Raw genomic sequence first — 14446 nt, 5'->3', positions numbered from 1 at the left:
AGCTCGACCATGGTATCCCATACACCACCATGTCCGGCTCATGAGTCTTAGCGGATCTTAGTACCATGGTTAAACGGGCTTCACATTAATAAGCGGTACCTTAGATTCAAGTAGTAGCATCCATACATGGTAACCACACAATAGGCCAATCGGGTATTTGACAAGTGCGATTGGTACGAGCGCAAGTTGAATTGATCAACATAGAACGCATGAGCACTCTACGTGGCCTAACCACTGTCGACAATCAGCGTACGGCTCGGATTCATCGAACGTGTCTAATGTGGTGAAACGAATTCGGCCACTCAATAGGGAATCATTACTGATTGCCTGGACTACGTAGTAGTCCCAAACATACTCAAACGCAGCATGTGGATACATGTGATATTCATAATAGCATTTAACAGGTAATTTAAAGATAAATCTTATTTAAGCATTTTATCAAACACATTAAATAAGTTAACATACATATGCATTTAATTTATAAGTCATATAGTGACAATTTACAATACATGAAGAAAAACTATTTATATGACTAAGGAAACTAAGTATCCTGTCCAATACACTTACTAAGTATAATCCATCAACAAAATCTCATTCGGACATTTTAACAAACACTTAGACTACGTATTTTCAAATACATAGACTAGACTTATTACGACATGAATTATAGCACGGTTATAAAATATATAACATACATGTATCTAAGATTAGAACTTACTATAAGTACAAATCAAGATTTCACATTCATTCATACATTTCAACAAACACATAAGATGCATTTTTATATTTACATATTTCACACATGTATAGTTTATCAAAACATCGTAACTAATATCATATGACAGTAATCAAGTCAGACATAAATCATTGATGACATTGAAAGCCTTGAAAACTATAACCGAAACATTTATAGTATGCACCTTTCGTCGGTACGCTCGCTACGAACTTGGTTCGTACACTACACTTCTATCTACAGCACAACAACTACCTAAATCACGAAATAGGTTAGTTGTTTCATCGTTTCCTCTATTTGAATTCCTAAAACAATATTAGGGTTAGGATTTCTTACCCAAATCGTATTTGGAATAGACGGCATAGCGAAACGGGAGAAATGATTCGGTTAGTAGTGCGATGGGAGTGAATCCCAGCAACAATCTCTCTCTCTCTCTCTCTCTCTCTCTCTCTCTTCTCCTCACTCTTTCCTCCTCTTTTATCTCTTCTGTCTCCTAGGGTTAGAGAATTCGAATGGAATGAGAGAGGGGTGGTTTAAGGGCATTAAATAGGCCTAGAACTGATGTCAATGGCCCCAAGGCCATGGTATACTTAGGTTATAGCCAAAGGGTGTTTGTTTCGGGCAAACAGGACTCATCTAGAGGCCCATTTCTCACCTAAGTCATGGAGTAAATTCTCTGACCATTGATCTAGGCTAGGTTAAGGTTTCGGTCCGATCAGATTTATGGATCAACTGTGGAAGATCGGTTTCAGTTCAACGGTCATCGTCACTAGATCAGGGCCACAAGTATATCGACATGTGTTGGAAAATTTCTCTGATCTATAAGTAAAGTTTGGTCAAAAACTGACGGTCTAAAACCTTCAATTTCGCCCGTAAGCGAATGGTCCAATTTACTTAAGTTTAAGTTCATTTTCTAAAGACATTCACGCTTTTCACACACTTTGCTCAGGGCTCAAATTGTGCATTTCTGGATACTATTTGGGTTCGATTCCCTCAATGCTTGTCAAGTCCAGTATGGCGGTCATAACCTTATAATTTCGCGGTAATCGGACTTTTGACGTGCAGTCCAGGTCCGATACGGAGTTTCAATGTGCTTCCGAGAGCAACTGGGTTTTAATATTGCTCCTAGGTTCTTGGGTAATGTTGAGCTAGCGATTCTAATAGTTTTGGGTTTTGCAGTTCATGTAGAAAGTGGTCCAAGCTAATTCACTAATTAATTTAGTTTAGTAATTAACTAATTTTCGTCTAATTTCTAAAGGATTCGGTCATTAAGAATTTCTACCTGAGGTAGTATTCGGGTCATTGTACGAATTTATTTCGAGACATTACATAGGCAACATTAGGATCCTTTCAGGTTTTGGGTTGAGTAATCACGTCCGCCACATTAATGAGCTAAATGGATGGGTTAGGTTGGGTAGGGTTCAACCCGAGCCAACCCATTTACTTAAATGGGACACATGTTCTAACCCCAGCCCAACCCACTACCCATTTAGCTTCACCCAAACCCACATCAGATTTTGATCACGCCTGCTCAGCTGAAATCCAACCAAAGAAATCTGGGGTATTAGAATCAGCAGAACTACTTCAATCGGTGATGAGAATCATCAAGCTAGTTTCCCAAGCTGGTAATGACCATGCAAGGCAGATTTGAACAAATGAATGGTCCGGATCAAATACATGTTTGCACATGTAAGGAATTGGAACGCTAGATGTAAGTGATAATAGGCTAATAGCATTTTACCATATCCTCTTAGAAAACAAATACACTTCATTCACAAAATCGCCCTTTATCCTGATGGGATCTGATGCTCCGGGAGGCATGGGAGGTACCGTTTCGTTCGTGTCATTACAGATACGTGGCACACATGGACGTGATCGGCACCGTTCATTTACTCGCATGCAAATGAATAATGTGTTATATTTCAGAATTTTACAATGCTTAGGCCATCCTAACCCTTCAATTACTCGCATGCAAATAGACGCTAAAATACATACGTAATATATGTCCCAGTCGTTACAGGTGGTGTGCTCTCACCATTCTTTTTTAAAAAAACAGGCATGGCCCAGTCAAGACGCAAGAAAATGGATCAGCTCCCCACATTGTATCACGGCCAATACAAGGAGATTTTTTGATCACTGACCGGAGAATATACACAGTACAATAAGTGGGGCCCATGGTTCATTAATCCAGGCCATTCTGATGCGTGCGAGAGCAGATAAACAGTGATGCAAAACTCTCGGAAGAACGACGCCGTCAATCTCCATCTTTTTTTTCCTCGGTTACGCGGCTGCCAGACACATTCACACGTCCCACAATGTGGCACGTGCGAGAGATCTGAGCTTTTAATTAGGTGAGATGCGCTGTTTGGATGTAGCATAAAAATCACGCCATTTCACACGTCAGATTGTCATACCGTGTCAAAAAAAAAAAAAGCTAGAGAAACTTACCAACTACGCTGTGGCCCACCGGACGAGTGAAATTTCCTGATTTCATGCACAAGGTTTGAGCATTATTTCAAAGCTCAGATCTCACACTCGTGACTTCTACACTATCTCTTCCTAGCCGCGTATTTGCAGGCCACAGTTTGAAATGTTAGTAATGAAAAGTTAGGACCGCCACATCGAGGATGCTGCTGGGGCATCGTCGATCCATGGTAGGGCCCAAACGGATCAATGGCCTAGATCTTCTGACCATCGGTAGAAATCAAAAGCCCGAGTATGCTGCGCATATCCTCTGTCCGGGATCATGTCATACACTTCCTCATCAATATAAACCGTGCTGGCTTTTGACTAAGTCGGGAGCTTTCAACACAAGCATTCATTTTGCTACAATAATTCATCTTGCAGGATTGGAGGTGAACCGGCAGAGCCGGTTATGGTAGAGTCATCTCCCCACTGTACACGTGGTAGTCTGATGATTGATCAGGTCTATCCATCTAATGGACCCTATCAGTGATTGCCTTAAGTTTCTTAATCAAATCCACTCAACCATCCAATCCATCAAACGTTTCTTCACTTTCTTATAACTCAATGTTCGGCCATTAACTATTCTATGCTTCGACCGTTATTTTGAGCGCCACAGATCAGACGGCTAGTGCTATCTGATCTGTGTACGTTTTGAACTATTTGCTATCCAGGAGAGCGAAAATTAGATGGACGGTCTCATACGATCAACCAAATAGCAGTGAAGTAATGGCCTAATCGTAAAATCTACAGGCGTGATGCATTTAACTTGCACGGAGAGGGTTTTGGGCACTCAATAGTTGAAATGAGGTGCGGTGCACTGCAGATGGCTGTTTTCAGTGGAGTGGTCTGAGAATAAGATTCCAAGACCCCCACCCACGGCACAATCCTTCTGACAGTTTTGGTACAGTACATCCCGAGCTATTGATCTTTTAAAGTCGGAACTACAACCGTTGGATCGAGGGTTATATTTCAACGATCCAAAACTTTTATATGATAGGCCTTGAGGTTATTGGCCAGAAATCTCTTATACTGGAATATTTCAAACCAAGAATTATTTAACTGTTTTCATATGAACTTGAACTGTAGCTTTTAGCTGTCACTTCATGATATATCGATGTTCAAGATTTTTTTGGTACAATAAGCCATTCACGTTCAGGCTCATCGTATAGACAGATCGGATCATTGAACTGTGAGCTAGATCCAATAGACAATGTCCCAATCTTAAAAATAACAATGTTGGGGGTGTGGTGTAGCAAACCACGCTTTTGATGTGAAATGGACTGACGTAGCAAAAGCTCATCTTCCCTGACATGAGATAATGCTTAGAAAATTGTACGGATAAGACTCACCGAATGCATTTATTCGTCAACTTAAAACGATCATGTTCGGACGTGAGCCCAAAGATTAAGCCGGTCCAAAACTAGGGTAGGCTATATGAGTCAAAAGATCAGGCCGGTCCAAAAATGGGGTGGGCCACACCAAAGGGAAATGGGGATCCGACAATTGAAGCCTCAGGCCCACCGTGATGTTTGTATGCAATCAAGTCGGTTGATAAGGTGAGTCCCACTAGGACAGAGGAATCAAATATCAGCTTGATCCAAAATTTCAGTGGGCTTAAAATAGTTTCAACGGTAAGGATCCTCAGCCCTACCTTTTCCTTTGGTGTAAGCCTATTTGATTTTTCCACATGTGAGGGTGAATGTGGAAAGATAGGCCCCTAACATAAGCTGACCTAACGAGGGATGGAGCGGAATTTTTGAACTCTGTGGGGCCCACTGGGACGTATGCGCTACTTCCCCTCTATCCATCCCTTGCGCCGGATTAATGAAACCAGTGTCCAGTAATCAAATGTTAGGATTTCTCAACCATTCTCATGACCGTTTCTTTGTTTTTTTTTTTTTTTTTTTAGGTAAAACACGCACACTGCACACACTCCCACCGCAGCGAGATTTCACCACCTATGGGTACTCGAACCCTGGACCAGTGTGGAAACTCCTGAGGGCCTCTTTGGCCGGACCGATCCCACGGTTTTAGGAGGGATGGGATCGTGATATCCCGGGTTATGCATGACGAGCCAAACAGACCCGGTGAACTTGTCCCGGGATATAAGCAACCCCATGGAACTTAAAACAATCTACTGACATCACCATCATTACCTTAAAATTGATCCCATCCCTTGGTTGAACGGAGTAGAAGGTAAAATCCCGGGATATGCCGGGCATGCAAAACAGACCCAGTGAAGATGTCCAGGAATATAGCAATCCCATGGATCTTAAACTAATCCACTGACACCACCATCATTACCTTAAAATCCATCCCATCCCTCCTAATCCCATGGGATTTACCGGACCAAACAGGCCGTAAGAGTCTACCACAGGAGCAAGAGCAAGGACACCCTCTCCAAGTGTGGAAAGTCCAATTTGGGTGAGTTCACAACCCAAGTCACAGTTCCACGAAGTTTCCTCCTCACCGTACACGTGCCAGACCTTTATTGCAATCTGGTTCTATCTAGGGGACCGCTTAATAGATGGACCGCAGGCTTCTCGGACAACTCTTGTTATCTGGTTGGCACAAATTGAATATTGACCGTTGATCTGTTTTTGGAAGAGAATTTGCTTTACAGCCACTGTTTGGATGGCTACCACAGCCCAATCCTCTTGAATTCCGGAATATGGCATATTCACATCTGCAATACTGACCAATGTCGCTGAACACCATAGTTCAGTGATGCACGCACAGTAGAGGTGTTGTCATAGACCGATCGCAGAATTCCGAACATCATATCAACGTTCCTCCCCTCAAATCTGTTGTTTTGTGCATCATCCCTCTACCATATATATCGAAACTGAACGGCTAGGATCGTGGCTATCATTACAGATGGAACATCGTTCCAACAATCTTAACCATACGATTTCTTCTGACAAGTTGGACTATTAACCAGTGTCTTTTGAAAATTCCAGCTGATGGCCACCGATGCTGATGTGACACAATTGCAAAAGACATGCCATCGTAGCATTCCTCTCGGTTGAGAATAAATACGGGAAGGGATGCTCCCATTCTACGGCCGTAGTGGGAAGAAGTGGGACCCACATGATTTATTCAAAACATCTGGCCCATCCATCTGATGCGGCGTCTAATATTATATTACAAATAAAAAATCAGCTCAAATGTAAACTCAGGTGGGCCACAACATGGGACAAGTTGAGAGGAGAAGGTAACCCTTGATTATGTAGGGGGAAACCGTGGTGTTTATACAGAATTCAGGCTGTCCAGAACCTTCATCTGTCATGAATGAACCGTCAGCAGTTGTGCAACTCAGTTGGGCCTTGGTGGAAATCAAGGGTGAACATCCCCTTCCACATTATTTTTATATTTATCTGATTTTGGGGTTGTGCGGTTAAGCTGAGGGGACTTATCAGATGGACGGTTTGGATGTGGTAGATATATAATTTGGGCCCAACATCTGCCCAGTACCGCCATAGGCTTATGTTAGTACTGATAGTACTGGAGCTCACCACATGGCTCAGGGTCATACAGGTATCTAGCAGTTTTAAATTCACAACCAAGCTGCATGATCGTTGCATTTAATGGGTCCCCACTCGGATCCAACTCAGTCAAAATTTTCATTGATTAAAGGATCGAAGCCATTTAATTGGTGACCCACCATTGAATGTAGGAGAAAGTTTGATAGAACTTTTGATTATAGCAGGTCATGATTGAGGTTGCAAAGTATTTAAATTCAAAATTGATAGGTGTTAGACTCTCAGGAGTTTCAACACCCGGTCAAGGGTTCCGAGTATTCATAGGCGGTGAAATCCCACTGCAGCGCGAGTGTGTGGGGCTCTGTGTGCACGTGTAACCCAAAAAAAAAAAAAAAAATTTCAAAATTGATAGTTTTTTATTTTATTACCCGAGGTTGTTGTATATTAAAGGTTTAGGTTGTTATTTGTGAAGGGCTTCAGTTGCAGTTGTTATGTGTTATAAGCCTAGGTCATCCTGTGCTAAGGATCTAGGTTATGGTTGTCATATATTAAGAGTTTAAGGGCCTGTTTGGCCAGGCGAATCCCATAGGATTAGGAGGGATGGGATGGATTTTAAGGTAATGATGGTGGTGTCAGTGGATTGGTTTAAGATTCATGGGATTGCTACATCCCTGTACAAGTTCACTGTGTCTGTTTGGCACGCCCGGCATATCCCGAGATTTTACCTTCCAATCCGTTCAACCAAGGGATGTGATCAATTTTAAAGTAATGATGGTGATGCCAGTGGATTGTCTTAAGATCCATGGAATTGCTTATATCCCAGGACAGGTTCACCGGGTCCGTTTGGCTCATCATGCATATTCTGGAATATCGTGATCCCATCCCTCCTAATACCGTAGGATAGGTCCGGCCAAATAGGCCCTAAGTTGTCATGCGTTAGGGGTTGTGAGGTCCACCATAGGGTATGTGTTGAGTACACTCTATCTATTAGATTTAGAATTTAATTTAACATCATGGGCCAAAAAAATAATTTACATCAACAAATAAGGTAAATCACACCACAAGGAAATAATTGGGAGTGAACGGCCACAAGTATTAATTGTTGTCGGCCATCATGATATATATAATTCATTCATCTCATCTATTTATCTTAACAAAATAATTTAGAGCATAAAGGCTCACGTGGACTACACCACAAGAAATTCATTTTCAATAGGGAAAACTTGTCATTCAAAGTTTGGATTGTAAAAACTTATAATCTGGGTATCGTCATGTAATACATGACCTATCAATCTTTATATAATGGACCATCTCGAGTCAACCAGCCCTTATAATGGATGATGTCCGTCCATTTCATGAAAAGAAATTAAGCACCCTTCTAGTTTAAAATTGCAATTAAAAAAAAAAAAAAGTTTACTATTTTTAGTAATTTTTAATTTTGTTCTATATCCTTTATTTTAAAATTTTAAACTTTCATCTTAAAAAAAAAAAAAAAAATTATCATTATAATCATGCTAGAAATGTTTTGATAAAGGTATCTCAAGACTTTTTAGTTTCTACAAAACTTACTATTTCAAATAAGTTATATTTTAATCGAATTAAGACTTCTATTAGGATTTGAATCTTTCACATAAGTGGTGTAATCAAATATTTCGAAATTATTATTGTATAATATAATTATTTTTTTTTTTTAATCCTATGGATTCAAAACTACCTTGAAGATTCAAGGTTCCCTACATGAGAAAGATGGTGATCTTCTTCACCTTATTTCACACCCTTTCCTACGTCACAAATTGATATTGTGATGGGGCTGTATGTTAAGCTCACATGCATGTAGTGCATGTGATCATTTCTCATTATACTTCTCTTAGGGAAATGAAATTAATAATAAGTCTAGTGTTATACGAACCTAAGAGTTGATTTATGCCATCACAGGGATGTTTGGATGCAGATGATAATTGGATTTAATGAGATTTTCTACATAGGTGGTGTCATCGCCCGTGTGAAATTAGGATGGGCAATGGCAAGTACAGTGCAACTTAGGGCCCTAGCAACCCAACCTGAACGGGCATCAGGGAAGTTGCAGACACAATGCCATGATAAAGCCTTTTTTTTTTTTTTTTTACTACCTATTTTTGAGTGTCACATGCTCATACCTTGTAAGGTTCCCATGTAGGAGTGGAAATAGGCTGGCTTTGGTCTAGGCATGGCTTGCCTGACATTGTAAGATCCAATGTCTAAGCTCAGCAAAAGCTCAAAAGATTTGGTTGGGCCTGGACCCATGAACTGATCATATCTTTATTTTCAGTAGCAGTGAATATTCTTGATCCTTCTTTTACTCTGGTGGGTCGTGTATGCTAAACCGAACAATTACAAAAAAGAAAAACAAAAGTCAACATGAAATCTTCTTTTGGTCCATCTCTCTTTCTACAATTTAAGTCCTTTTCCTTAGGACTACTTCCTTCTATATGGGTGAATGCATGGCATCCAACCTGTTCATTGCATGACCCACCCCATTAAGAGAGTTGAATACCATAAAAATCGAGCCTTTCTAACAATGACGTAGGCAACCACCTTAGTTTGGACAGTTTCTATTGGTTGTCCCTTGTTTTATATGGGACCCATCTCATGATTGTGAAGGCCTGATTTTTAGGGAACCTCCCTTAATGCACCAGTTAGATGGAACATGCACACCACAGTGGGTCCGACCATAGAAAATATTGGACAACCATTCAAGCATCTCCGATTCACACTTTGGCCCAAATGATGGTTAGATCAGTTGAATGATAGGGTGTCCAAATTTCAGAGCGGGGCAGCCCTGCTGATTACTTGGGTGCCATACACACATCCCGGTAGGCCCCCGCCAGGCACTTCACTGTCTTAACAGATATGCTCATGCACAGCTACCAGTAGTTTCAACCGGTGAGGAATGCGCCCCTACAGCTAGTTGTGCATGCGTCCAACTAGTTAGCATGTGGGCCCACCATGGTGTTTGTAGGGGGAGTGGATGAGGTGTTACTCTTACCATAGGTGCCACCTTGATGATGTGTTGTATATCCATGCTGTCCATTTGTTTTTCCAGCCCATTTTAGGAAGTGGCCCCAAAATTTAAGCATTTCCAAATCTCAGGTAGACCATATCATAAGAAACAGTGGAGATTGAACGCCAACCATAAAAGACTTCCCAAGGTCCACGTAAGCATATCTGTAATGTTTGTTTGCCATCAAACCCCTTGATAAGGTCAATTAGACATGGATCATGAAGGGAAAATATAAATACAAGCTTAATCCAAAACTTTTGTAGCCTACAAAAAGCTTTTAATAATTATTCACCACTTTTCCTAGTAGTACCGTCCACACCATATTAGGATCTTCTTAATTTTTGGTATAAGGTGGGCCCAAATAACACCTAATCCGCTCCCACTTGTAGAACATCTCTTTAGTCTAGTAAAATTGTCTTGCCATGAAAATGAGATGCCCCAGAAATCAAGTCCATCTATCCATTAGATGTGCCCCACATTAATGTACATATATTTTATTTTTTTGTGATTGTTTATTATTTTCTATTCCCTGTTAGTAAAATTAACTTTATTTTTAGGGCATTCGATTTTCATGGTGAGACAACCTCGTTAGACAAGCTAGATGTCACACTAGTAGCATGGTGGGTCCCACAAACCAACGATTGAGCATACTGCTGCTTGTGTGTGAACATTTCCATGAGCACTTCTTGATGGTAATAATAAGTAAAACTAGGAGAGGAAATGGAATGAAAGCAGGAAGAGGGTAAGTGGTTGGTACAAAAAATGGATCTTATAACGATGTTTGTTCTTACAACCAGTTGGATGGCTATAAATTTTTTGTTATCACCGTCTGTATGTCTTGTATATTGTGTCCACATCAGCAGGAAAATAATCCAATTTTCATGCAAGAAAATCATGAAAATCTAATCAAATAGTGCACTTGACAGCACGCTTTCCTGTAGATGAGCATGCTCTAAATGCGCCCAAGATAAGTAAACCTATGCCAATGTCCGATTATAGCTTGATCTGACAAAATAAAGCAATTGATGGTGACTGCCTTTGGAAATCTTTAAGATCCGGAGTTTCTTGCCTTCAACTCAATGGTCTAAAAGGAGCCACTATATTCAACGAGAGGTGTACTCAATTAGGAAGCAATAAACTCTGTGGGGCCCACCTTGTTGTCCATCTTTTTTACTAGCTTATTTTAGGGCATGAGCTCAAAATTGAATGGCATCCAAAGCTCAAGCTAACGACGTCTCAGGAATCAAGGAGAATTGAATGCCTACTATTGAAAACTTCTTGAAGCCACAAATTTTTTAAATCAACCTAATATTTGTGCTTTCTATTTATCCATCATGCCTGGAGATGGATAACAAATAAACATCTCTACAAACCCAAGGAAGTTTTCAACGGTGAATGTCATTGTTTGTTTCTTGTTATATTGTCCACCCAAGCTTTGGATATTCTTAAATTTTGGACTCATGCCTTAAAATAGATGGAGGACATGACACATACATCCAGTTGGGTCTGATATATTTTACTCATGCAATCCACTTCCACTCCGTTAGTAGTAAGGCTCGTCTCATAAATGGTTTGGATTATCAAACATGGCCTCGGATCGAACAGCTCAAGATGTGTTATTAAAACATGGACTTACATGGGTCTTGTTTTATAACAAGTGAAATTTTAAATTTGAAAAGCAATGAAAGCCTCAAACCTTGTACTAGAGAATTTGACTACTTGTTAATTGAGTAGACAGAGACAGTGTCCAAGCTAGAAAATAAAAAAAATAATTTACTAAGCTAGATGCTCCATTGCTGATGGATGTAAATTTAGCACATTCACGGAATTACCAACAGATCTGATTGTGCCATATGTCATTGTCCAATTTCTAACAATAGCATATGGTCCAACAAATCCCACCATATCAGGAAATCACTGGATGCATTGAATTCACGTCATCTGCTGACATAACGTGCGGGGAGGAGCTATCAATGACAGGACTCCATTTCTGTAGAACTCCGGAGTTCAAAGCGGCCATCATGAAAGCCGTAGAAGGACCAATAGAGTCATCGAACCGACTGATAAGTGCCACGTAGGACAGCATAACAAGATGCGTGAATCAGCTCCCTCAGTGGAAGGTTTACCTTTGCAGCATGCCACGTGGAATTCCCCAGAAATTCCATGGTGTGGACACCTGAGAAGAGGCATGTGGTGTGGACGCCTGTTGTCCAAACCCAAGTCACTCATGTTATGCGCCTTATGTTTCTTTTTATTTCATTAGCACTCTGTAATGGAGTGATGTCGATAGCCTGTGGCAATTGGCCGGGCCCCGACTTGAGGTGATCGGATCGGGCCTTATGGCTGTCCCGATTCAAAATTTCCATTTTCTTGGCCCAAGCAAGGCCCATTTCCAGACAGATATAATTAAATAAACAGTCGTGTCTAAGTACGGCTTTCTATGAGCCGGGCTGGCCCGTTTGGCTTTCATGCCTGGATCTTTTAGCTACATTTGGGCTGGAAATGAAGCCCAGAGCAGGGTCTATGCTTAAAAAATTAAGCCCGTTGAATAACTGGACCAGACACGTACTTAGTAGAAGTAAGCCTGTCACGCCTTGGCCTTTTATGGATAACAAGAGCTTTTCTGTTATGGGCCACGCTCGGGCTTGTGGTTTATAATATCCATGGCCAGCCTTAGGCTTGTGGGGTCCCATAGTAATTATGGGCTGGGCTCTGGCTCTTTTTAGCATGTCATGGGTCCAGGCCAGGTTCAGGTCTAGGTTTTACTTTGCAGGCTGGGCTTGAACAGACCTCAGCCAGGTTGAACCCTGTCAAAGTAAAATCTAGGCCCAAGAACACCAAAGCCCTTGAAGGATAAAAGAAACGGGCCTGTCTCCAGCCTATAGACCGGAGCCTGGACCCAGCCACTCACTTTTGTGCCTCATCTGGGATGTAGATTAAGTTTGCTCCCATGTGCATGATATATGAATAGAATGCTCTTCAAACCTTAACGCCCGAACTTGGCCAGACCAACGAGCTCTCAGACATTAGCAGAGTCCAGCCAATTAATAAATGGGCTCCGGGCACTAAGAGATTGAGACCAAAGAGTCCAACTGGCCAGACTCGCCAATTGACAGCTAGGGGTGTACATGAGTCGAGTTAGCTTGTTAGCTCGCTCGGATCGACTCTTGACTCAAAAAAACTCGACTCAACTCGGATTAAAATTGTGTTTGAGCCAAGTCGAGCCAGTTTTATTGAGCTCGAAACTTTTTTAGTCAAGTCCAAGCTAGACCTAACTCGACTTGACTCGGTTTGGCTCGGATCGATTTTTAAGTAAGTATATAAAAAATAAAAAATAAAAAAAATCGTAAGCTCAAAATAGGTTTTTTTAAATAAAATCCTGACTCCCTAGTGCCCTCTCATCTTGGCCGTTTGTCTAACCCTAAAAACACTATTCCCAGTTCAAACTCGACTTTCTTCAACGCCCGAACGGCGACCGGCAACCAGTACCACTCTCCTCTCTTCTATTTCTCGTCGTTCTCCAGCACCCGACAATAATGTCACTCACCAAGTGTTTGATGAAATGACTCAACAAAGTGTGGCGGGTGGCAATGAAGGTATGTATATGAAACAAATACCTCCTTTTTTTTTCTTGATTTTTATATTGCTTAGAAGGTGTTTGATGAAATACCTGTAAAATCACTACTGTTGTTTTACATACAATGAGATTTTAAAGGTACAATTCATGTATTTGTGAAAATGTTGCAAAGGTGAACTTGGCTCGAACTCGGCTTGAATTTGTTGCAAAAATATTGATTTTAATAAAAATATTTTAATAATAAAATATAATATAATATAAAAAGTTATTTTTTGAAAAACACTTTTCTATTGGTTTTGGAATAGTCCCACATGGAAAAGAGAAGAGAAAAACCTGTGGTTTATATGAAGGAAGTGGAGTATTATAATATTTACTTACCTAGTCCGTGGACTATGGACCTTACGCACTGGAACACCAGCGCGCGCGCTCGCGCTCGGGCTCGGTCTCGGTCACGGTCACGGGCTCGGTGCGAGGGCGTGGGCATGTGAGGCAGTGTGGCTGTGGAGGAGCTAGTGGCGCACTTTGCACTTCGCACGTCCGCATCGTGTCGCAGAGGGTCGCTCTCGCGGTGCGACTAAGTGGCTATGGCGGGTGGCTGGTTAGTAGATAGACTAAAGGACTGAGAGAGAAATCTCTCAGTATAAATTAGGTTGGCATGGCCAACGCAAACTTGAATGGGACAATGTAGCACAACATTGACCCGGTACTTTTGCATTGCTAGAAAAGCATTGTTGTCTCTGCCAAGGTATATATGTTTTATTCTTATATTCTACAAAAACGGCCATAAAACAGCTAGTTTTTCAACAGCTAGAAATGGCTTAATGGAATTTAAGTCTCTGGACCATAATCCCCTAGCCATCCTAGCCTATAAAAAGAGGACCTGGATGGGTTTCCAATCCATCTCAACTAACTCCAGCAAACCCATACGAACTGAGACAGCCAGCCCCTCTCCACTCAAATATTCTAGTGTTTTCCAGCAACATTGCAAGGCTTAAACCTTAGCTTGAAGAACAGACCAGCGGTGTGGTATAGAACGGTTCAACTAAACCAATAGCTGAAGATTTGAACTGACCAGTGCAGAAGTTTTTCTCTTCTTTCTTATTCTTTTGGGATTTTTCCTTTATATTGTAATACTGCTAGAAAGTGTG

This window comes from Magnolia sinica, chromosome 4 (genome assembly GCF_029962835.1).
Source record: "Magnolia sinica isolate HGM2019 chromosome 4, MsV1, whole genome shotgun sequence".
NCBI lineage: Eukaryota > Viridiplantae > Streptophyta > Magnoliopsida > Magnoliales > Magnoliaceae > Magnolia > Magnolia sinica.
This window is presented reverse-complemented; position numbering follows the sequence as displayed.